Source organism: Oryctolagus cuniculus, chromosome 11 (assembly GCF_964237555.1).
Source record: "Oryctolagus cuniculus chromosome 11, mOryCun1.1, whole genome shotgun sequence".
Classification (NCBI taxonomy): Eukaryota; Metazoa; Chordata; class Mammalia; order Lagomorpha; family Leporidae; genus Oryctolagus; species Oryctolagus cuniculus.
In genome coordinates this window covers 32,416,136-32,443,045 of record NC_091442.1, presented here as the reverse complement: position 1 = coordinate 32,443,045, position 26,910 = coordinate 32,416,136, and positions in this window count along the sequence as shown.

Genomic DNA, 26,910 nt, shown 5'->3' with positions numbered 1-26,910 from the left:
CTTCCATGCTCATGGATTGGAAGAATCAATATCATCAAAATGTCCATTCTCCCAAAAGCAATTTATACATTCAATGCAATACCAATCAAGCTACCGAAGACCTTCTTCTCAGATCTGGAAAAATGATGCTGAAATTCATATGGAGACACAAGAGACCTTGAATAGCTAAAGCAATCTTGTACAACAAAAACAAAGCCGGAGGCATCACAATACCAGTTTTCAGGACATACTACAGGGAAGTTGTTATCAAAACAGTATGGTACTGGTACAGAAACAGATGGGATAGACCAATGGAACAGAATAGAAACACCAGACATCAATCCAAATATCTACAGCCAACTTTTATTTGATCAAGGATCCAAAAACAATCCCAGGAGTAAGGACAGTCTATTCAATAAATGGTGCTGGGAAAATTGAATTTCCACGTGCAGAATCATGAAGCATGACCCCTACCTTTCACTCACACAACAATTCACTCAACATGGATTACAGACTTAAATCTATGACCCGACACCATCAAATTATTAGAGAGCATTGGAGAAACCCAGCAAGATAGAGGTACTGGCAAAGACTTCTTGGAAAAGACCCCAGAAGCACAGGCAATCAAAGCTAAAATTAACATTTGGGATTGCATCAAATTGAGAAGTTTCTGTACTTCAAAAGAAACAGTCAGGAAAAGTGAAGTGGCAACTGACAGAATGGGAAAAAAATATTTGCAAACTATGCAACAGATAAAGGGTTGATAACCAGAATCTACAAAGAAATCAAGAAACTCCACAACATCAAAACAAACAACCCACTTAAGAGATGGGCCAACGACCTCAATAGACATTTTTCAAAAGAGGAAATTCAAAGGCCAACAGACACATGCAAAAATGTTCAGGATCACTAGCAATCAGGGGAAATGCAAATCAAAACCACAATGAGGTTTCACCTCACCCCAGTAAGAATGGCTCACATGCAGAAATCTACCAACAACAGATGCTGGAGAGGATGTGGGGAAAAAGGGACACTAACCCACTGTTGGTGGGAATGCAAACTGGTTAAGCCACTATGGAAGTCAGTCTGGAGATTCCTCAGAACCTGAATATAACCCTACCATACAACCCAGCCATCCCACTCCTTGGAATTTACCCAAAAGAAATTTAATTGGCAAACAAAAAAGCTGTCTGCACATTAATGTTTATTGCAGCTCAATTCACAATAGCTAAGACCTGGAATCAACCCAAATGCCCATCAACAGTAGACTGGATAAAGAAATTATGGGACATGTACTCTATAGAATACTATACAGCAGTCAAAAACAATGAAACCTGGTCATTTGCAACAAGATGGAGGAATCTGGAAAACATTATGCTGAGTGAATTAAGCCAGTCCCAAAGGGACAAATATCATATGTCCTCCCTGATCGGTGACAACTAACTGAGCACCAAAGGGGAATCTTGTTGAAGTGAAATGGACACTATGAGAAACAGTGACTTGATCAGCTCTTGTCCTGACTGTTGATGTATAATGTAATACTTTATCCATTTTAGTATTTTTTTTGTTCTAGTACCATTAGTTGAACTCTTTAATTAACACACAATTATTCTTAGGTGTTTAAATTTTAACTGAAAAGTGATCCCTGTTAGGAATCTGGAAAACATTCTGCTGAGTGAAATAAGCCAGTCCCAAAGGGACAAATATCATATGTTCTCCCTGATTGGTGATAACTAACCGAGCACCAAAAAGGAAACCTGTTAAAGTGAAATGAACACTATGAGAAATGGTGACTTGATCAGCCCTTGCCCTGACTGTTGATGAACAACTTAATATATTATCCCTCTTAGTATTTTTTTTGTTTGTTCTACTTAACACATTTGGTAGAATTCTGTAATCAATACACAGTTATTCTTAAGTGTTTGAAACTTATATGAAAAGTGATCACTGTTAAATATAAAAATGGGAATAAGAGAGGGAAGAGATGTACAATTTGGGACATGCTCAAGCTGACTTGCCCCAAACGGTAGAGTTAGAAACATACCAGGGGATTCCAATTCAATCCCATCAAGGTGGCATGTACCAATGCCATCTCACTAGTCCCAGTGATCAATTTCTGTTCACAACTGATCATAATGATAGGACTAAGAGTCAAAGGGATCACATAAAAAAGACTAGTGTCTGCAAATACTAACCAATAGAATAAAAAAGGGAGAGAACAATCCAACATGGGAAGTGAGATACACAGCATAGAATGGTGGATGTCCTAAACAGCATTCTGGCCCCAGAATCAGCCCTTAAGGCATGTGGATCCGGCTGAAAAGCCCATGAGAGTATTTTAGGCATGGAAAGCCAAGACACTCTGGCCAAAAAAAAAAAAAAAAAAAAAGACCTAAAAGAAAGATCTCCATGAGTGAGATCCCAGTGGAAAGAACAGGTCATCAAAGAAGGAGGTACCTTTCTTTGAAGGGAGGAGAGAACTTCCACTTTGACTATGACCTTGTCTAAATATGATCAGAGTCGGTGAACTCAAGAGGCTTCCATAGCCTTAGCAACTCCTGACAAGAGTTGGGGTGATTACTGATGCCATCAACAAGAGTGTCAATTATTAAGTCAACAACAGGAGTCACTGAGCACTTACTCTTCATGTAGGATCTCTGTCTTTAATGTGCTGTACATTGTGATTTAATTCTATAACTAGTACTCAAACAGTATTTTTCACTTTGTGTTTCTATGTGGGTGCAAACTGTTGAAATCTTTACTTAATATATACTAAACTGATCTTCTGTATATAAAGAGAATTGAAAATGAATATTGATGTGAATGGGGATGTGAAAGGGGAGAGGGAGTGGTAAAGGGGAGGGTTGCGGGTGGGAGGGTAGTTATGTGAGGGGGAAGCCATTGTAATCCATAAGCTGTACTTTGGAAATTTATATTCATTAAATAAAAGTTAAAAAAAAAAAGCTGAAAAAAAAAAAGAGTTGTTGGGCCCCTGTCACCCATATTGGAGGCCTGGATTAAGTTTATGGCTTCTGGCTTTGGCCTTACCCAAATGTAGCTATTGCATGCATTTGAAGAAATAACAAGCAAATGGGAGATCTATTCTGTGTTTCTCTATCTTTCTGCCTTTAAATAAATCAAATAAAAATATATAATTTTTAAATTAGAAATTATTTATTTATCTATTTACTTTTTATCTGAAACTCTCCCAGGGGGCCCAGATTCCATCTGCTATTTCACATCTCAAATGCCTGAAAATGAGAGCTAGGAACCATGTAATTCCTGGAGGTCTCCAATGTGAGTGTCAGGAATCCAATTACTTAAGCCATTACCGCTGCCTTCCACATCTGAATTAGTAAAAGGCTGGAATCAGGAGTCAGAGCCAGGAATTGGACCCAGGCAGTCCAATGTGGGGCACAGAAGTCTTAACTGCCAACCCTGGCATTTGATTTTCAAATGAGCAATAGTATTGCTTGGAGGAATGAAGCCTTGCTACCCTGCAGAGGGTAGTTCAGTTTGTTCTAGTGGATCTTAAATGAAATGCCAATGTACTTCATCAGACTTCTTCACCAAGCACAGTTCTCCATGCAGTGCAAGAAGCTAGCAAGGAAGCTTCAAGCAGAGCCTGGTGCAAAAAAATAATGGGAATGGGACATTAAAGCAAACTCTTGTCCCCCGAATCCTTCCATTTTTTGACAAATTTATCAACTCTTCTTTGTATTTCTAACACTTTTTATATTGCCCAGAATTGCTGACTTGGGTCTAACAGAGAGTATTTCAGAAGATTTTCTCCTACGGCCTCAGATGCTTCTTTGTCTGACGATAACATCGCAGGATTTCTTCACACCCTCTGTTGCTCTAAGCTGTTCTTTGCTGTGAAGGTGACAAAAACAGAAGACCATGTAGGGTAGCCATGAGATCACAGAGAGAATTTGAAATTGTTCTTTCTATGGTATTTTCTCCTAAAATAGTCATCAAATCCCATGGTAGTTCAATATTTATTTTTGTCTTTGCACTTTGTCATGTGATTTTTGAAATCCCTAACTCTAGGCAAATGAAATTTATGAATATGTTGTCAAACTGACTTCATAAGAAGACCTTTGAACTGGTTGCTCTTTGCATGGAAATATAGGCTACAAAGCTACAAGGAACAAGGCGTTTCTCTCTCTCCTCTGTACCTCAGATCCACCCACTTATCACGGCTGCTGGACCTGTCCCTCTTCATGTCCAGTCTTAATAACCCATGACTCTGACCCAAATGTATGCTCAATCTTACCACCAGATATGATCTGGTTGAGTCTTGTCATTCAATATCTGATAGCTTAAATGCCTGTGTACTTTGTATAATCCCTGGAGATAGTTTTTCCCATCTGTGATTTGGTTCCTCCCTCAGTTTCTTCATTTGATTCTTCAGTTCTACACCGAAAGTGCAAACACGGTATGAATGATTGCACTGAGATGTTTCCCGTCTCTTCATCTCCCTTTAAGGCAAGGTGAGGCTCCTCTCTTCATTTGACTCCTAAACTGTTGGTTTATTAAGAACCCAGTGCCATATCTGCTCTGCTAAACCATATTTCTTTACTGACTAGATCAACTTTTCCCCACTTCAAGGCAAGCCCAATTTTCTATGCTCTCCTTGTAAACTCAGCATTGGAACCCATTGGCAACCTGTAGGGCTTTTTCCTACTAGAAATCCTCCCTAGAACATCTCTTGTCTCTCGCACTGCTACTGATGTTCCAGTCAGTGACCCCGCAATATGGCCTAATCTCCACATGATCAGGGCAAATTATTTTCCCTTCTCCTTGTAGGTATTTTCCATTTTCTATCTTTTTAATAATTAATAATTTGTGACTATAGAAATGCTTTTTTTGTGGTTTTGTAACATCAAAGTTCTCTGGTGCTTTTAAAGGAAAAATAGACTTGTGCGTTTGAATAAAATGGTTACTAAATTAAATAGCTACTTCATGAAATATGGGTCTGTCAACATGGCCCACTTGATGGATAAAGAACTCCACAGAGATGTAACAAATTAAATACTTGACCCTGTAACTTTTGCCTTCTAAACTTGTCTTGGGATATGAATCAAACTGCACTCTCATCAACGAATACTGCAGGAACAATTTAATATTATTTTTGACAGGCAGAGAGGACAGAGAGAAAGGTCTTCCTTTTGCCATTGGTTCACCCTCCAATGGCCGCCATGGCCAGCGCGCTGCAGCCGGCGCACCACGCTGATCCGAAGGCAGGAGCCAGGTGCTTCTCCTGGTCTCCCATGGGGTGCAGGGCCCAAGCACTTGGGCCATCCTCCAATGCACTCCTGGGCCACAGCAGAGAGCTGGCCTGGAAGAGGGGCAACCAGGACAGAATCCGGCACCCCGACCAGGACTAGAACCCGGTGTGCCGGTGCTGCAGGTGGAGGATTAGCCTATTGAGCTGTGGCGCCAGCCAGGAACAATTTAATAATAACATGTGATAAAATGAACTTGGATTTTTATTTCATATTATATGCAAAAGTTAATTCAAAATATATCAGTAATCAATAATTTATTTATCTAAATATCTAAGTATATTACAGTTACTTTGAGTTGGGTCAATCATCTTGTTAATAATACAACAAAATCAAAGACACAACAGTGACCTAAGATGTCTTTGATGCCTGAAGAAGAATCACAATGTCTGCCTTTTCCTTTCTGCCTTACTCTTGTCACATCCTATCACCTATCCTTGCTGTCTTTAATGTATTCTTTTTTAAAAAGATTTATTTTATTTATTTGAAAGAGTTAGAGAGGTAGAGACAGAGAGAGAGTTCTTCCATCCACTGATTCACTTCCCAATTGGCTGCAATGGCCAGAGCTGTGCTGATCTGAAGCCAGGAGCCAGGAGCTTCCTCTGGGTCTCCCACATGGGTGCAGGGGCCCAAGAACTTGGGCCATCTTCTACTGCTTTCCCAGGACATAGCAGAGAGCTGGATGGGAAGTGGAGCAGTCGGGACTAAACTGGCACCCGTATGGGATGCCAGCACACCAGGCTCTGGCTTTAACCCACTGCACCACAGCACTGGCCCTCTTTAATGTATTCTTACAGAGAACCAAAGTGTTCTACTCTGATTCAGGGATCTGAGAAACTAGCATGAGGAAGGATGCAAAGAAGGAGCATCTAAAGGTTCTTCCTATGTTGCTACTCAGCTCCAGTTTCTTGGAGTGCTTCAGGTACACTGAGTTATAGTCCTTGTTCAACTCCAAGAAGACAAATGGTAGAAACGTGGCGCGGAAATTGGAGTTATGTCCCTCTTGGTTCTAAACAAATTTATGTACTGTTTGCTTCAGTATTTGATGAGTTGAAAGAGGAGAGTTGGAAAGAGTAGATACTCTGTTGAAATCTTAGCAGTGACACATGATAGAAAGTTCATTTCCTTTACATGTTCTAGAGTCTCCTAACACTTAAGTTATCCTGGCACATTACTGGATGTCAAGACCAAGATGCAGCATAAATGCAAAATTAATTAATTATAATCAGTGATACTGCAATGGATTACATATGGCACTGAGGTCTTTGGCAGAAACTTGGTTGTGTGCAGTTCTTCACAGCATTTATAGATGAGTTGTCAAACAATATAGCCTGTATTTGTACCGTAGGGTCCTCTTGCAGTTCCCAACATTTCCAAAGGGAAAATTTGGAGTCATAGGGTAGCTGAAAGGATCTTGAACAATAGAGGCTAAGTAGGTTGGGATTTTATTTTCCTATGCCCTATCTTTTTCCAGAAATCATGGCTCAAGGAAGATAGAAAGGACGTGAGATCTTCTACAAGCTCATCTGAACTCTAAACACAAAAGCTTCCCTTCTCAACTGGGATTTTCAGGAGTCACTCCTTGTGCTGCATCTTGGACACACATTGAATTACTTTGTGCTGCCTGGTCCCCAGCTTGCATTACCCAGGAAATAATATAGTCATGCCAAAGATGCTAGATAAATGCCAAGCAGGCATGTTTGCATAATCTTCATTACCTGTACCATAGTTCAATGTAATGTCCCCAAATGTTTCATTGATTTTATTTCAGAGATTGTGACAGTTAGGATTTTGAAGTACAAGCCTGCATCTGTAATCCATTTACAAACTCCCCAGTGCAATTGAGAGAGAGAGAGAGAGAGAGAGAGAGAGAGAGAGAGAGAGAGGAGTAGAGGAATTATTTGGAGTTTAAAAAAAAAGGCATTGAAAAACAAGCAGAGGGAGTGAGAGCACATCTGTTTTCGTAAGAAATCATGGAACCTGGCCCTTTTTCAGTGGGGTATTTTACTACCACATGGCTTTAATCCTACATCTGGGCCTGTTGTTTTATGAAATATTTCCCACAGATGATGTCAATTATAATTTTTGTCCCGGTCGTCAATTTACAGACTCTTGGAATAAGACAAAATGAAACAACCAGAAAAAGAACAACTTATGTGGTCTACTCTCTGACAAAATTATAGCTGTGTGATACACATCTAAAATCAATAACTCTGCTAATGATTAGCAGAACACATTGCTTGGTTTACGAGCAGAGATGGGGCCCACACTGTGCACATGTTTGGCTCTGGATTGCATTTTTTTGTTTGCTGTGTATTTACCAGCAGATGTCCAGCCATGCACTTAATGCTTCTTCTATGAGCCAGCAGTAGGCCCGTGTCTGTGCGACATTTATAAGTCATCTGCCAGCAATACAGGTGGAATGCTTTCATGCAGCCTTTCACCGTTCCTTCTGCAGTGATGATCTATCAGAGAAATCAGGGATAATTCTTTATAGAGTTATATGGCTATTAAGATGTGGAGCTCTGATCTTGTGTGTAAAGTTTAAGAAATTTAGATGCCAGCATATGGTTTTGCAGAATTGCTTTGAAAGAAACGTTTGTGGTGTTCAACTTTTGCAGCTGGTCCGAGGGTGAAAGGTTTTCCTAAGAAACAAAGAAACTCCATGAGTTCTAAGCACACCCCAAATTTTGACAGGAACAGTTTCTTTCAATATTTATAGGGATTCTTCCAAAATAGGGAGATAAACTGGATGCTGTAAAAATTACTTCCTAACTCCAAGATTTTGTAAGTAATAAGAAGGCAGTTAATTGGGCCTCTTAAGGTTTTTGGAGGCTGAAATTGAGCTGAAGAGATTCTGACTTATTTGGTCTGCCAGTTAAGGGTCAGCTTGAAACAAATAACCGGCATCAGAGCTATTGAAATTGTTTAAAATAAGAGAAAAAAAGGAAAGAAGAGAGAATCTTAAAATATTCTAGGTCTTTATGATTCCCGTGTGTTTGATATTGCTATTTGAGTTTGATTTTGGAAGTCCAAAGATCAGTAAGTACTTAATAATGTTTTTTTTTTTTTTTTTTTTTTTTTTTACACAGGCAGAGTGGATAGTGAGAGAGAGAGACAGAGAGAGAAAGGTCTTCCTTTGCCGTTGGTTCACCCTCCAATGGCCGCCGCGGCCAGCGCACCGCACTGATCCGATGGCAGGAGCCAGGAGCCAGGTGCTTTTCCTGGTCTCCCATGGGGTGCAGGGCCCAAGCACCTGGGCCATCCTCCACTGCACTCCCTGGCCACAGCAGAGGGCTGGCCTGGAAGAGGGGCAACCGGGACAGAATCCAGTGCCCCGACCGGGACTAGAACCCGGTGTGCCGGCGCCGCTAGGCGGAGGATTAGCCTAGTGAGCCGCGGCGCCGGCCCCTTAATAATGTTTAATATTAATTAATGACAATTTGTAGACAGGCATGATTTCACTTCTTTATCGAGAATTTGACAGTCCTTTCTCTATGAGTTTCACTGCTAAGTAGTCTGATGAGTCCTGTTCTTCCAGGTTCTGTCATAGGATTCCGTGCTTTATCCTCAACTGTCCTACGTTGAAAGTTCAGGAAGTCAGCAGCATGGCTTGGGGCTTCAGCTGCATGTGTTTTATTAAAGCAGTGCCCTCAGGGAAATAGGGCAGGCCAGGGAGTGTGGATGAGCAGAGAGGTGGTCTCAGATGAAGTCTGGCTTTAGTCAGACCCCAGAGGGGGCTCTGGCTGACAACCGCATCGCAGCCTTGGAACCAACTTGAGGCAAGAGATTAAAGCAGGTGTGTTACAGTCTCCCTGCAATGAGGTTCCTGCCTGAGCCAGCGAAATCCTCCAGAGAAGAGAAGAACTAGTAACCTTTAGTGGGTAGAGGAAGGGTCCAAAATTTCTAATGAGAATATGGGCAGGGCACCAGCAGTGTCCACTCCAATGACTCATTGTTCATTGTAGGAGAGAAAACACAGATTCAGTAAAAGAACATTTGAGCTCATTGCCCAAGCCCAAAAGTATTTGACCAGACCTGTACACCACCATTGGGTAATATAAGCGTTATATTCTCAATATTCCCCCATTTCAAATATCCCCTCAGTACTGAATTTTGGCAACTGACCTAACATGTCAGATATGGGGACACAGTTGGAGTTGCCTTGAGGATTAACAGGATGAATCTGATGACTGACACACCAACAAATCTTCAGTGTTACTGAACTTTAAGTTGTTCTGGTTAGTAGCATGTGTTTGGGGTCGTGGCTCACTTGGTTAATCCTCCACCTGCGGCGCTGGCATCCCATATGGGTTCTGGGTTCTAGTCCCGGTTGCTCCTCTTCCAGTCCAGCTCTCTGCTGTGGCCCAGGAGGGCAGTGGAGGATGGCCCAAGTGCTTGGGCCCCTGCACCCACATGGGAGACCAGGAGGAAGCACATGGCTCCTGGCTTCGGATCGGCGTAGCTCTTGCCATAGTGGCCATTTGGGGGGTGAACCAACGGAAGGAAGACCTTTCTCTCTGTCTCTCTCTCACTGTCTAACTCTATCTGTCAAATAAAATAAAATTAAAAAGTGGCATGTGTTCTCTGAAAAGGGCAATGATTCTTTCAAGTAAAACCAGGCCATGATATCTTGGTGTACGTTAAAGAATATGGAATGATAGTTTCTCATAAACCTTCACAAAGACAGTTCTAATTTAACTCATTCAGAATTAATATGTTTGATATCATTTCAACGTAAGAGCAAGATGGACACCTTTGTGCAAACTGCCTTTGTCCATTTGCTAGAATTTGCAACAGTCTATGTTTTATTCTGAGTTAACACTCTGTTGCCTAGACCATACTCTTTTAAAATAGACATGTCATGTGCAGAATTATAACTGAGCATGAAAGTAGGCAGAGTGAAATAAACACTGTAGTATTCTATAAGCTGGGAAACTATTCTTTTTTCTTCTTAAGATTTATTTATTTATTTTAAAGCAGAGTTACACAGAGAGAGAAAATGAGAGAGAGAGAGAGGTCTTCCATCTACTGGTTTACTCCTGAGAGGGCAGCAACAGCTAGAGATGCACTGATCCAAAGCCAGGAGCCAGGAGCTTCCTCCGGGTCTCCCATGCAGGGGGCACTATTCTTAATTCCTAAGTTTGGGGGAAATTTCCACATTTTTCTATGTGTTTATTTTATTACTTTAATTTGGAAACTTAGATACTGTATTTTAATACTTATCTTGTTACAGCTAATCTTATGTTGTGATTATGACAGTAAAATCCCCAACTTCTCTCTTACTCTCTTTAACTACCTACATTTTCAAAAGAATTGTCAGTACTTTTTGTTTATCCCATCTCTAGTCATGTTTTCCACTCAGTCTTTCATTGTAATGTTTTGTAGTGAGAACTTATGCTCTCAGTACTAATTTAACAAGTATTGGGTTAGTGTTGTGAGCCAATATTTGTCAAGTGTAAGGAACAGCTTCCAAGCAAATAATCATAGCATGTTATAACTAAACTACATTAGAGTGTGGTATAGAATTCTGCAGAAGAATTCTCAGCCCAGCTAAAGCAGAAAGCCCTCATGCTGAGCAGATCCTAGAAAGATAAGTAGAATTTTTCTAAGGGAAGAACAGGAAAAAGAGAAATGGCACATGCAGAGGCACAGAAACATAAAATCAATCAATACGTCTGGACACAGCGTGGAGAAGGCAGATGGTGAAACTAGAATAGCTTAGCAACAAATCTCACGTAATCTTTTCAATGGGCAGGGGTATAAGGTCTTCTGCAGGAATTGGGAAGCTGCATACAGTCGATTTGTTTTAAGAATAACAACTCTGATGTTCTTTCTAGAGTCGAGGAGAGGTCAGCAAACTTCCAAAGTTTTATTGGAACACAGCCACACACTCATTTACAGATTGCTGTGCCTGTTCTTCCACTAGGAGAAAGAGTTGAGTACTTACAGCAGAGAAGGTACAGCTTGCAAATCTTCAAATATTTCCTGTCTGGTTCCTTGCAGATAAGTCTGTGGACCTGCGCTAGAGAAAGCAGACATTGGATTGCTGAGATAGCTACCAGGGCTCTTCTGCAATGGCTTGTGGACATGGTGGGATCTGGGGAGGAGCTGATCCAAGGCTCTCGTATTGGAATGGAAAGGAGATGCCAGAGAGGGAGATACTTCTGTGCTGAAATTTAACATCCCTGTTGGCCAATTTGATTTGGAGGAGTGAGGGAGGGTGAGTGAGGAACTAAGTGCCATTTTTCAGATTTTCAATTTGGTCAATGAATTGTGTGGTTAATCATGACAGAAAATGCAGAGAAGAACAAATGGATGAAAGGTGAGGGTGAATAACAAGAGTAACTTTGGACATGTTGAAGTGACATGCTGATGAAATATTCAAGGGTCGAACTCTAGCTGGCTGTTGGATAAATGAAAATAAGAAGAGGTGGAGATCTGGGTTCTGTTGGGTTTTCCTCGTTATTTGCATGCTCTCTGCCTGAACAATGCTGTCCATTATCTTTCTACCACATTCAATACAAAGCTGTAATGTAGCTTTGCTATATTATGTTGTAATACTCTACCAAAATTTGTGTCCCACGCTTGACGATGATCTACTTACTCACAGCATGTAATGCAGCGCCTGTGAAATGTCTACAAAAGAGAATTTTGCCATTTCCCCTTGATGATCTCATATGTGTGTTCATCCATGTCCTCAGCTTTAATTGCAATAACGACGTCAATGATTCACAGCCAGATCCATTTTTGTATGACAGCTGTCATTTTGCAATGGTCTAAACCTTTTTCTTTTCTTTTTTGCCCTAAACATTTTGAATTCCTCTTCATCTTTATTGTAATTTCATTCATTTTGTTAATTCTGCTACCCCAGGAAGGATTTCAAATCAACGTTCCCTGTTCTCCTGTATTGCTGGTACACAGACTTGTACTCTGCAGTATCTGGCCTCACTAGAGTGTTGTTGGGATATGAATGTGTTTACCTTTGGGAAACAGCTGTAGCATGGATTTTGGTGTTTACTTTCTGACTGGGTGACTATTAAACTATGTGGTACAAGCCACAAAATTTTCTGATATTATCCCTCCCTGTCTGAGTCTCCATTAATTGTGTGACATTCAAGCTGGATCCTTGACTGCCACAAATTCCAGCAACTAATTATAGCCCATCTATTAAGTCTCTTCTTTAAACTCATGGTTATACCTATATAGTCCCAAATTCCATATCCAGCCTTTTCTTATGGCACAGGTTATCTTCTTCTTTTTGCTCCAACTACAGTGGACTTCTTACGATCCCTCAACCTTCTCATTTCACCACAGGGCCCTTGCGCCAACCCTTGTCTGTATACGGAATGTTTTTCTTGACTCTCACCCCTTATTCCCAAATCCAATGCATTGTTTAGCTTCTACTGTCATTGAAATCCACACCTCGATCTTGACTTGTCCTGGGATTTGTCTTATCTTCTTGATGACATTGAGTTCCCTACAAAGATCTTTCAAGTTGTGATGTTATTTACCTTCATTTTAATCTGTAATTAGTAATATGGTTATTGAATTGATGTCTCTTAATCTTCCATACATTAAACTCCATGGGAGTAATGCCTATTCATTCATCCCAGATTTTAAAATGAACGTGCTTTGAGTGGGCATTTTGGCACATGGAGTTAAACCACTACTTGGGGAGCCCACATCCCAATATCACAATTCCAGTTATTGTCCTGGCTACTCTGTTTCCAATCCAGCTTCCTTTAAATGCACTTGAGAAGCAGCAAGTGATGGGTTGAGGAACTGAGTCTCTGCCACTCATGTGGGAGACCCAGATGGAATTGCTGGCCCTGGCTTTGGCCTGGCCCAGTTCTGGCAGTTGTAACTATTTGGGGGTTAACCAGAGGATAGAATGTTTCATGCAGCCACTATCTCTCCTTCTTTCTGTTACTCTTTTACATAAATAAATATTTAAAAAACAAAATATACCTATACATAGTTGTTTCTTAAATGTTATTTTTCCTTATAATTGGCAAGAATTTCTGAGATATTCAATTTTTGTTGCATCAGCTTTCCTTTACTTTATATCCTAGGCTTTCTGTTATTTTAGTCCTAGGGGAGCATTTAAGAACCTTATTCTTATTTTACAAATAAATTCATGTGTATGTGGTGGGATTATATATATATATATATATAGCCTGTGGCTATGTTTCAAAAAGACAAATCTATGTTTTTTAAAAAATTTTATATCAACAGTTGTTTATATTTATGGTACACAGCATGATATTTTGATTAATGTATACATTGAGAAATTATTAAATCAAGGTACTTGAAGTATCTATTACCTTTCAGAGTTATCATTCATTTGTGATAAGAATTAAAGATACATCTGTGGGGCCGGCTGTGGGGAGCAACTGCGACTAGACTGAGTTACTGGAACTAGGACTAATTCTATGCATCTGCTCTCCCATAATATGGCGCTGGGGAGGAGCAAACAACTACACAGCTGCCTCATCAGTTTGATAAGCTGCAGGAGCTGATCCTGCTCCTGATTGGAGGAGAGCAGTGTGCTCGGCGTGTGAGTAGCAGAGTTGGGATTGGTGGAAGAGGACTATAAAGGAGGAGAGAGACAACATGCACCGGGAACATCTGAAGGAACACCTGGGGAACATCTGAGCAGCCCCCGAGAGAGCCGGCCAGCGGTGTGCTGCTCCTCCACAGAAGCGGGGAAAGCGGCAGGGGGTGCCGCCCCTCCACGGAGGTGGAGGGGCCGGCAGCTAACCCGGGACATCGTCGTTCCTCTGCAAGTGGGGGAGCGGCAGCTAACCCAGGAAGGGCCGAGCAGACAAAAGAACAGCGCAGGGTCCAGTGTCGTTTCTCCGTGAATGGGGGAGCGACAGCCGGCACTGTGGCATAGCGGGTATAGTTGCTGCCTGCAGTGCCAGCATCCCATATGAATCCCAGCTCAAGTCCCAGCTGCTTCACTTCTGATCTAGCTCTCTGTTATGGCCTGGGAAAGCAGTGGAGGAGGCCCGTGTGGGAGACCTGGAGGAAGCTTCTGGCTCCTGGCTTTGGACTGGCAGAGCTCCAGCTGTTGCAGCCATTTGGGGGAGTGAACCAGTGGATGGAAGACCTCTCTCTTTCTCTGCCTTTCCTTCTCTCTCTGTGTAACTCTGTCAAATAAATAAATAAATCTTTTTAAAAAAGATACATCTGTATCTTGAGGTAGATGGTCTGCAGGACAAATTAAGAATGAGTGACATTATTAACCTAATTGAAATCTGGAGGAGATTGAATCAAAAAAGACAATGGTCACAGTCTGGTCCACTGGAGAACAGGGACATGATTACCAGAATTGGAGAATAAACCTAAGGTGGCCTTTGTATTTGACTTTCTAAGCTGAAGATGTCACCTCTGTGTTCAACCTCTCAGAAGTAGAAAGGAAAGTCAGAGATGCTGTAATTCGCCTAATGATGCACAGAAAACATGAGCAGACCGAGGGCACAGACTCCTCTGACCCGAAATTCTTGTTTGTTTCCATTGTCCCATGCACTTAGAAGAGGTAGAAGATCTGCAAAGAGAGAAGTGGTGCTGATTTGGGGACAGATGTAAGGGATTTTGTCTTAGATGTGATTTTGAAATGTTTAAACATTAACACAAACCTACCACAAATTTATTTAATGCTTTTAGAAGCAGTACCATTTATAAAATATATTTTGTGTGGGTTGATTCAATTTCCTAAGAAAACTAATTTAAATAAATTAATCACACTCTAATTTTCTGCTTAGGGATATCCATAGACTAACCCTGTGGATATCTGAATTTGGAACAATTTATACCTTGCAATAGTTTTAATAATAATAATAGAGCGGTACAATATTATCATATGGAGTCTCATCTCTTATACTATAATACTTTTCAAGAATATCCTGAATATTAAGACTTGCATATATGTTGTGTCTTGTGTTCTAATGTCTTGCACTGAGTGATTGCTGCAAACAGAAGATATTTTGTTTACTCTCAGAGTTAGCACTAGGAGATCCACTTTATCTTTCCACTTCCCTCTTCAAATTTTAAAAAAAAAGTGCCCAGATGCTGGACAGATGCTCTAGTCACTAGACAAGAATTTAAAAAGTAGGCAAAAAAGAGGACGTTTCAACCAATTTGAAAACTATTCTAAGAGGTAGTGATAAGCAATGCATTTCAGTGGAATTAGTAACATTTCAGCCAAGTACACTTATTTACACCTAAGAAATATAGTGATGACCTCTTGATCAGAGAAGGTGACAGTAAATACTGATTCTTAAATGGAAATCCTACATTCTACTATAAGTTATTTTTATTTAACATTTATTATCACTAACAATGCTATCAGACAGATGTGGTTACATTAAGAAGGTCCAGAGTTGGAGACATTTGAGATTCTTGTGTCTATTATAGGAGTAGATAAGATAGAATGGAGCTTAAAGGGACCAATTTTCCCATAGTTGGAATTTGTCATTTGTCTTGAAATTTTTACTAAATGCCTTGAAGTTGGCAAACACAAAGCCTAGTTTGGTTAGCTGTTTTTCTCTTAATTTTTAAGCCCAAGTGATTCTGAAGGAAATTCAATCCATATGTTTCAGAATCGTTTACACTTAGCTCATCAAAATGTTTTGTAAGAACTATTTGATGTCCAAGATGTCTCTTAAAGCCACTTCGTTTAGAAACAGGAAATTGTTCTTTGTTTTGTTATTTTTTATTTGTGTTTCTTCCCTGAGAGTAAACAATGGAGGAACCCAGAAAGAATGACAGACCTTCAAAATTGTTAACAACGGGGATTAAGTGGGCCCCTGCATACACAGAGTAGCATATTCTTACAGTTACAATGTTAGCACAGCTTGCGGACTTAGGGATCTGGGACACAGTATTCTTATTAGTTGATGAATACTAAAGAGTTTTCAATGAATTTTTTCTGGGAACATGCTAAAAACAAAATTGTTATGAGATGGACAAAAAAAGCTGAAAATAGTAATAACCATACAAGGAATTAACACATAGTCAATTATTATTAACAGACAGTCAATTTCCTAATATAGGCACCATGCTTTATGGGTTTTGTACAAGGGTTCTATTAAGTGCTAAATAATAAAATGGGCAAAGTGTATTCAAGCAAAACTGTCCCTGGCACGTACCAAATATGTAATAAGTCATTCCTTAGTGAAAAAAAGTAGAGGAATGGTAGATTCATACTATAAAATGCCAGCCAGAGGTAGATTTACAAATTATGAAGATGTTTCCAAACCATAGTTTAAATATAAAAAAGAGCAAGACACAGGGGAATATAATCTATGATCTTATTTATGTAGACAACTCACAGAACAAAATAATTCAATAGGATCATAGATATGAAATTTAAAAGCTTTGGAAAAGATCTGAAAGTAAATATAAAGCTGCTAACAATGGCTATTTTTAAGGAAAAAAAAGAAATGCATACAAGAAAAAAAAACAGATTGTCCAATAACGTGGCACTATGTAATTGTGTGTGAGTGCCAGACATCCTAAGTATACTGCTGGAACTGTGAACACTTGATCTAATGAAATGACCCGTTATTTCAATCAGTTGTTAATTTGCAAAGCTGTACAGTTTATTGTAATTTGTAAACTCCTCAACTCTTATTTTGCAGGTATCTTTCCATCAGGGAGTATTTCTCTAAGAGGGTGATATTCACGAGTCTCTTGTTCTACATTCATCCACCTTTCTGTACAGGAAAATGGTTTTCTAGGGGTACTCAGCTGTGTATTACCTCCTTTCATTTTTATTAGTAAAACTCTAGTCATCTGTTGACTAATAACAGTTTCTTCTATACCTAAAGGGCTAATGGCTTCTGATCTGGACAACTTGCCTAATTGTCACTCATTTACTTATTTGCTAAGCACATGCAATATACTAAGCAATATGTTTCTTGCCCTAAATATTCCCAATATAAGGTTTTCCTAATTGACTTTCCCTCAAGCTTTCTAGCTGTTCAAATTCAACATAATGCATATCTCAGGTAATGTTTTTAAATGTCAGTCAGCATTTAAAGAAGGTAGCATTGTTTTTGCATAGGATGGTCACGAAACAGAGAGGTTGTGATTTGCCCCTAGTTACATAGTTATTTAGACAAAATGCTGGAACATGATACTTCCTGAGGAGAATTTGCTTAATTGACTGAGTCCTCATAAAATAATGGGATTGCTGAAAGTTATTTTAAAGACCTTATTTTACAGAATTAAACCAGTCATATTAAGTAGAACAGACAAAAAAAAAAATACTATGAGGGATAATGTATTAAGTTGTCCATTAGCAGTCAGGGCTATGCTGATCAAGTCACCATTTCTCATAGTGTCCATTTCACTTCAGGAGGTTTCCTTTTTGGTGTTCAGTCAGTTGTCACCGATCAGGGAGAACATATGGTATTTGTCCCTTTTATCACACAGTTATTCTTAAGTGTTGAAAATTAACTGAAATGTGATCCCTGTTAAACATAAAAGTGGGAATAAGAGAGGGAAGAGATGTATAATTTGGGGCATGCTCGGGCTGACTTGCCCCAATTGGTAGAGTTGGAAACATACTAGGGGATTCCAATTCAATCCCATCAAGGTGGCATGTGCCAATGCCATCTCACTATTCCAAGTGATCAATTTCAGTTCACAATTGATCATAATGAAAGGACTAAGAGTCAAAGGGAGCACATAAACAAGTCTAGTATCTGCTAACACTAACCGATAGAATAAATAAAGGGGAGAGTGATCCAACATGGGAAGTGAGATACTCAGCAGACTCATAGAATGGCGGATGTCCTAAATAGCACTCTGGCCTCAGAATCAGCCCTAAAGGCACTCGGATCTGGCTGAAAAGCCCATGAGAGTATTTCAGGCATGGAAAGCCAAGACACTCTGGCAAAAAGATCTCTGTGAGTGAGATCCCAGTGGAAAGAACAGGTCTTCAAAGAGGGAGGTGCCTTTCTCTGAAGGGAGGAGAGAACCTCCACTTTGACTATGACCTTGTCTAAACAAGATAAGAGTCGGAGAACTCAAGGGGCTTCCATAGCCTTGGAAACTCATGACTGGTGCATAGAGAGATTACTGATGCCATAAACAGGAGTGTCAATTTGTAAAGTCAACAACAGGAGTCACTGTGCACTTACTCCTCATGTAGGATCTCTGTCCTTAATGTGCTGTACACTGAGGCTTAATGCTATAACGAGTACTCAAACAGTATATTTCACTTTGTGTTTCTATGGGGGTGCAAACTGTTGAAATCTTTACTTAATGTACACTAAACTGATCTTCTGTTAAAAAAAAAAAAAAAAAAAAAGAAAGAAACTATCAATTCCCAACTTGACTCTCACTGGGATTAAACATGACAATAGGTCTGATCTGATTTCATCATCATTTAAAAAAAATCATCTATTATTTTTCACTTTATGTTTCTGTGTGGGAGCAAACTGTTGAAATCCTTACTTAAGGTATACTAAGCTGATCTTCTGTATACTAAGATAATCGAAAATGAATCTTGATGTGAATGGAAGGGGAGAGGGAGTGGGAAAGGGGAGGGTGGTGGGTGGGAGGGACGGTATGGGGGGGAAAGCCATTGTAACCCATGAGACGTACTTTGGAAATTTATATTCATTAAATAAAAGATAAAAAAAAAAAAAAAAAAAAAAAAAAACCTTATTTTAGCTATCTACTGCCTCAGTAATGACAGATAACTAACAACACAAAGCCTCACAGCCACAGAAATACGTATACATTTAAGATAGCTGGGTATGAGCTGGGGATTCTTCTAATCTTGGCTTCTAATCTTATGTTTGGGGATCCCCTGGCTGCCAGCTGGTCTATGTAGGTTGGTTTTAGCTGAGGGGACTGAAATTACTCAGCTCTGCTCCTCGGGCCTCTCTCACATTTTTCAGCAAATTAGCCTAGGCATCTTCTTAGGGGGTGATAGACACAAGAGGGAGAGAGAGGGCCAGCGCCGGCTCACTTGGCTAATCCTCCGCCTGTGGAGCTGGCACCCTGGGGTTCTAGTCCCGGTCAGGGCACCGGATTCTGTCCTGGTTGCTCCTCTTCCAGTCCAGCTCTCTGCTGTGGCCTGGGAAGGCAGTGGAGGATGGCCCAAGTCCTTGGGCCCTGCACCCCATGGGAGACCGGGAGGGAGCACCCAGCTCCTGGCTTCGGATTGGCATAGCGCGGGCCCTAGCAGCCATTAGGGGAGTGAACCAAGGGAAGGAAGACCTTTCTCCCTGTCTCTCTCTCACTGTCTGTAACTCTACCTGTCAAAGAAAAAAAAGAAAAAAAGAAGAGAGAAACTCATTTCCACCTTCAATGCTTTTCCAGAAGCATCTTTGTCATTTCCTTAATATTGGTTAAATCAAATCACATAACTGTCTCTAAATTTGAAGTGGGAGGGCTCAAGCAGGTTGCAAGACAAAAAGTATGATTACAGGGAGGAATGGAGACTTAGGCTGTTTTTTCAATTTTCTTCAAATCCCACTATGTATTGGCAAATTCTGTGTAAACTAATACATTGTTTTTTACTTTTAGTTAGTATCATGATACACACATACATACACCACAAAAAACTAGATAAACTACGTAACATAGCTATGTAAATTGGAAATGAAAAAGTCTTTAATTCATTTTTTACTTTTCTCAAATGTTGCATTTATATAATTTAATGGTGCAGTACTTTTTCAAGTTGTAAGTAGGAAAGACATTTTTCTAGGAAAATGTGTTTTTTTGTTGTCATTCAAAAATTATATGTCAATGGTCTATTTAATCATTTGTATCATTTGTTCAGTTGTTACTAAATGTTCTACTAAGTATTCTCCTTGCTTAATTTTGATTAACAGATGAGAAAGAGAAAGACCAGAAAGGGAATGAGTTAAGATAATATAAATAGCCTTACTATAGGATAAAAATTGATGTGTAATTAAACACTGTAAAATGAACTTCGTATCTCATTGCATTTTAAATCCAATAGATTTTGCCAATGAAAACTACTGAAGTTTACACACACACACACACACAACACACACACACACTTCAGAAAATGTAACAGCAAGCTTCCCTTTCTGTCACCCTTCCCAGCCAGGTAACCTATTACATAATGAGTCTTCATCTCATTACAGATGTGGGGGATGAAGATACAATTTTCTCTACTTAGAAAATGCTTCCCCTCCATTCAGTTGTAAACTTCTTTCTGAACCATATCAATTGTCTCATCTGGCATTTCATAAAGTTTGTTCTGTTAAGCAATAGCTCTGTCTTTTGTTAAATAAATTTGGAATAAGCTTCAAATTATATCTACCACTTGGAATTTCACAGTGCCCATTACCAAAATAAAGATTCTGAAAAGTCCCTGCAATAAACAATCCAATTTGGCTTTGCTTAATTCAGCTTCATAATTTAAAAAATCTATTTGATATGCATGTATTTTTCAAAGAACAACTATTGCCATGTCATTAGAGAGTATTTTTTCATGGAATGCAGTGTGGAAAATGCTACTCTCCAAAATCTGTGTTTGTATTCATTTACACAAAAATGTTCAGGGAAATAAAATTATTAAAGCACATCTTTCACTTAGAACTTCTGTGTGCTATGGACCTTTTCCTGCTGTAAATTAGTGGGAAAAGCAGAAATTCTATATGTTAGGCAAGATTCTATCAGTGAATAGGATGCCCTGTGGCCAAGTTTATACTTCAACCAAGAGAACTAAATGAGAATGGCGCTGCCTGCCAAGATGCAGCGGCCATACGCCATTGCCTTGCTTTGATCGCCTTAGATTGTTAGAAAATGTTGAGATATAGCCTTAAATTATACAATAAGCATTCTTCGTATTTGTACAGCTATAGAGAACATTGTTTAGCTTAATATGGAAATGGTGGTTAAAAATAATGGCTTTGCGTATAGTCCCTTCCCTTTAGTCCGAAGGGATTGGTGACTCAGTAATAGCAAAATAACCTGGAAGTGACTATATAACTTGCAAGACTGTGCCAGGAAAGATGATACACTTTAGGTACTCTTTTAAAAATGATTTTCTCCAATTTTATTTGAGAAGGAGAGGGGGAGGGAAGAGAGAGAAAAAGAAATACATGGAGACTAAAGAGAAACAGTAACAATGAGGGAGATGGCAGGAGCTGGGAGATAGATAGAAGGAGAAAAAGAAAGTGTGTTCAACCCCCAAATGCCTACAACAGCTGGGGTTGGGATAGGCAAAATCCAAAAGCAAGAAAGTCAATCCCAGTCTCCCACATATGTGGCATGGACCCAACACTTGGTTCATCATTTGCTGCCTCTCAGCATACTCATTAGGAGGAAGCTGTACCAGGAGTGGAGCCAGGACTGGAACCCAAGCTCTCCAAAATGAGATGCAGGCAGCTCAACCACGGCTTAACTGCTAGTCCAAAGTTCTGCCCTTTATTTTACTTTAATTGACAAACAATAGCACATATTTATGAGATACAACATAATGTTTTAATACATGAATTCATTTCATAATGAGCAGTTCAGGTAGTTGACATACCTATAATCTCAAACACTTGTCATTTATTTGTGATGAGAATATTCAAAATCCTCTTCGGTACATATTTCGAAATATAAAATACATTACTATTTAACTATAGTCTTCCTACCATGCAATAGAATAAAAGCCTTCATAACTGGGATACTCTCCATTGGAGCTATGAGCTGCCATGTAGGATCTCTGCTGCCCTGAACCCACAATGCTGTGAGAAAGCCAGAGTTCATGGAAATGTTACATGCATTGTTCCAGCTGACAGTTTCAACACGCAGCAAGATGACAGGCAGTATCTACTGCCAATCATGCCAGGGAAGTTGATTCCAGAGAATTCCAGCCTCAGCTATCAAGTCACCTGAGTGTTTCCAGCTGAACTCTGATATTTTGGATTATAAAGAAGTCATATTCATTGTGTTGTCTTGATTCTTGACACAGAATTTACACATAACACATTAGTCTATCTATAATACTTTGGTGCAAATACTGAATGGTGTCTATTAAGCGTCACCACACAAAAAACATGGCTGATCAAATGCCTATGAAGATTACAGCCTATCTGGCACAGAATGCATATCTAAATTTGACACAGACTCTCATGGCATATAATAACATAAAACGATCTATTCTTTATTATGGATTCTAAAGTGGGTGCTGTAGAAATTATAGTGTTGAACTTTAGTTCTTTTACTTCTTCCTTTCTTTGAAATTTTGTGGTCTATTCTGTTTCACATTAGTAAGTGTGTATTTGCTTATCACGTAGCAATGGTAACCAGAAGAGTGGACATGTAGGTTTTGGTTTTTGGCATTTTGAAGAACATTAATAATCAAATTTTACTGAGTACCTACTATAGATCAAATACTTTGTTATGCACTTTATTTACCCATCTAACCATAATAAAAATGCAGTGAATTAAATTCTATTATTTCCCTGCTATCAGTGTAGATGTTAATTAAGGGTAAGATAAATAAAGTAGCTTATCCAATGCCTATGTTTTCAATTTAAAATCTGCGTGTGATACCAACTGACATGTTAAGAAAAAAGGGGGTATAAATAGAGGAATTATGTCAATGTATCTGGTCTTATAAACTTCATGTCTTTCCATTCTTCAAGTAATCCAAGATCCACCTAAAAGACAAAAGTAGGACACATTATCAAGACTTCTAATCTTCCTCTTTGGCTAAAAACCTTTCTTATTCTTTTTGATAAATATGTTATTTTTTCTAAGTTTAAGATCCTTTTATTTTGACTTAACTCGGAAATACCATAGCTGTCAAAGAAAAACATATGGTATGTCAGCTTCACGTCTGTGTTAATTGCAACAAGGCTGATTCATTCCTATTTTCTGTTAATTCTAAAGTTCTTGTCTTCGATGTCCTGGTGAAATTATAAAGATAATATTGATTTATTATTACTATTGAAAACAACAGCAATAATTAAATCATGTAGGAAATACTTTGGTGTCTTTCTCAGATCTCCTTGAACTTTTTAACAGTTCTGTAAGCCCACCTCTCAGTTTCTATCTCTTAATCTTTAATTGATTGTCCTTGGGCAACTGAATTGACTCACATGCATGGCAAATTTGATATACATGAGGTATTATTTTACAGAGCTCCCCAGGGTCTCCAGATATGTCTGAAATAGCAAGCACTTGCCTGCTTTCTTCATTTTCTCTGTCATTTGCCTTTCAGTCTTTTACTGGGTTCTCCAGTGATCCATTTCTTTATAAATCACTTACACCAAAATTGTTAGCTCAGAAATTGTTTCTGAAAGAATATAAACAATACAAGAGGGTGATGAAAGTGAAATTTTAAAGAAAAATGTGGAGTAACTTTGACAAGAGCATCTGTCACTGACATTCATCATGTACACTTGTTCACATAGCACATTTGTCTGTGTTCAGTGTTGTGGTGCAAATATTGAAGAGTGTCTATTAAGCATCACCATCCAGACACACGGCTGATCAAATGCCTAGGAAGGTTACAGCCTATCTGGCACATAATGTATCTAATTGGACACAGACTCTCATGACATAATAATAAAATTATCTAATATTTATTATGGATTCTAAATATGGGGGTGTTGAAATTGTGGTGTTGAATTTTAGTTCTTTTACATCTTCCTCTCTTTGAAACTTTGTTGTCCATCCTGCAAATATTTAATACCAAGGCTAATTCTAAAATATGAGAAAAAGAGTTTGGTTCCCAGTCTACCTTCAAATAAAGAACATCAATGAGAATAATAAACCACTTGGCCAATAGTTCCTTTCAGCCTATTCTCAAAAATGTCATAGGTACATTAACCTAAATAACACTGCACTCAGATGTCTGGATATGTGACAGCATGTGCTAAAATCCAGAGGTCATCTGGGTACCTAGAGACATTGGCTGATGGAATTAGCATCTCCACACTTATGTGGTCATTAAAAATACATGACTCAATGGAAGAGGGTGTATTGGGAAAAATTTCCATAGTTAATAGAAAACTTGGGATTTAAATAGATCATTCAGGGATCATCTGGCTCCAGAGAATGAAGTTGTTGAGCTGAAATCACATGCAACCCCGCAGCAGAAATGTGTCTTTTGAGGAATCCCACACAAAGTCAGTTAGAATTTAATCTCTCTCTCTCTCTCTCTCTCTCTCCCTTCTCTCTCTCTCTCTCACACACACACACACACACACACACTATGTTTTCCAAGGAGAAGCTCAGATGAGATCTTAAGAACACACTATTAGGCATAGACATTCCCTTAATATTCATCTGTTTGTTTAAGTTATTTCTAATTTGTCTTCCCAGTCCATCCTTTAGTGATTTCTGTTTCAATAGATTTAATTATACAAACAACAAATGAAAACCAATCTTGTCACATCACTAGAGGACTACATGTTGGACACCTGGAATCGACCAGTTTCTTCATTACTAGAAGGGAAAATGATATCAGAAATCTAAAAAAAAATAAGAAGTTTTCCAAAGCTCATATCTAGGATACTCACAAACTGTGAGGTGAATGTTGAAAAAAAAAACTTTGTTTTTTAAGAAAGCAATTAATGGGGACCAGTGCTGTAGCACAGTAGGATAATTCTCTGCCTGTGGTGCTGGCATCCCCATATGGGCGCTGGTTCTAGTCCCAGCTGCTGCTCCTCTGATCTGGCAATCTGCTATGGCCTGAGAAAGCAGATTAAGATGGCCAAAGTCCTTGGACCCCTGCACCCACGTGGGAGACCCAGAAGAAGCTCCTGGTTCCTGGCTTCGGATCGGCTCAGCTCCAGCTGTTGTGTCCATTAGGAGAGTGAGCCAGTGGATGAAAGACCTTTCTCTCTGTCTCTCCCTCTCATTGTCTGTAACTCTACTTCTCAAATGAATAAATATAATTTTCAAAGAAATAAAAAAGAAAGCAAATAATGAAGTATGACCATACTCAATATTGTGGGAGAATCTCACAAATATTTGCACAAAATGACATGGAAGGAGTACATCCTTTAGGATTCCAGTTATACAAAGTTCAGAAACAGAAACTTGATACTGGAAGTTCCTACAAAAGAGCCCAAGATGGTCTTTACTTTATTTTTTTTTGACAGGCAGAGTGGACAGTGAGAGAGAGAGACAGAGAGAAAGGTCTTCCTTTGCCGTTGGTTCACCCCATAATGGCCGCCGCGGCCAATGTGCTGCGGTCGGTGCACCGTGCTGATCCAAAGGCAGGAGCCAGGTGCTTCTCCTGGTCTCCCATGGGTCTCCCACTGCACTTCTGGGCCATAACAGAGAGCTGGCCTGGAAGAGGGGCAACCGGGACAGAATCCAGCGCCCCAACCGGGACTAGAACCCGGTGTGCTAGCGCCGCAAGGTGGAGGATTAGCCTATTGAGCCGCGATGCCGGCCCCAAGATGGTCTTCTAAAGTGTTCATAACATTCTTCAATCTCTCTCAAATGTAGTTTCTGGGTAGCAGAAGTGTCTATTTATTGAAAATACCTTAAACTGTTTTCTTTATGTTTGTTATATAAGGTTTATAGGAAAACACTGACTTGAATATGTCTCCTGCACTAGATCCCAGTAGATCAGACCAGTCCAGAATGGAGCCATTCATACTAAGTGTCAAGTCATCAAACTGAACTTTGAAGCATTTCATTAACACGCGCGCACACACACACACACACACACACAGGAGAGTTCAATCAACCTGGGTCAGCTTAATGAGGAAAGCCGCTCTGTCTTCGCCCTATAAGGATGGTAACTTGCAATGATCAATCACAACTTTGGTCTTTGTTTCTAGTTTCTTCAGCCCTCTAATACCTATAAAGCCAACATGCTCTGCTCAGTTCTTCAGCACAGTCACTCATAAATGAAATACTATCAATTCTAGAATTTCAAGTAAAAGCCAATTATTAAGCTAAATTTCTTGTAATTTTATCTTTTGACAGGTTTGTTATGAAATATTGAAGCACTAACTGTTTCCATCTCAACTTTCAGAGCAACTTTCATTCTTCAGCTACAGTAGGATCACCTTTTTTCTTAATAAAGGCACAGATTCCTGGGGTCAGTGTTTGGTGCAGTTGTTAAGATGCTACAACCCATCTGGAAATGCCTGGGTTCAAGTCTTAGCTGTATTTCCAATTCCAGCTTCCTGCTAGTGTACAACCTGGGAGACAGCAGTGATGGCTCCTGCCACCCATGTGGGAGACATGGACTGAATGGGTTTCTGGTTTCTGGCTTTGACATAGCACAGGCACAGCTCTTGCTGTTGTAGTCATTTGGGTAGTGAATTAGCAGATGGAATATATCTCTCAGCATTGCTATCTGCTTTTCACATAAAATGAAAACAAATAAATGAAACAATTTTTAATAAGTAGTATACAGATTCCTGTGCCCACTACAGATTTACTGAATCAGATTCTCTGGGATTATAGTCTCCAAATCCAAGAAGTTTACCCTATTCTCAGGCAATTTGGGGCACACGAGACTTTCAGAATTCAGTGGTACTTATTTGGTTGACTTGCTTCGTGGCTTGTCTTTGCTCATCTTCAAGAAATGCTTAAAATGTGACCTGTGAGATAATTTCTACGGCTACGTGGCCCTTCATCTAGGCTATGTTGTTCCCATTATACCTTTCAAAACTGCTGCCTG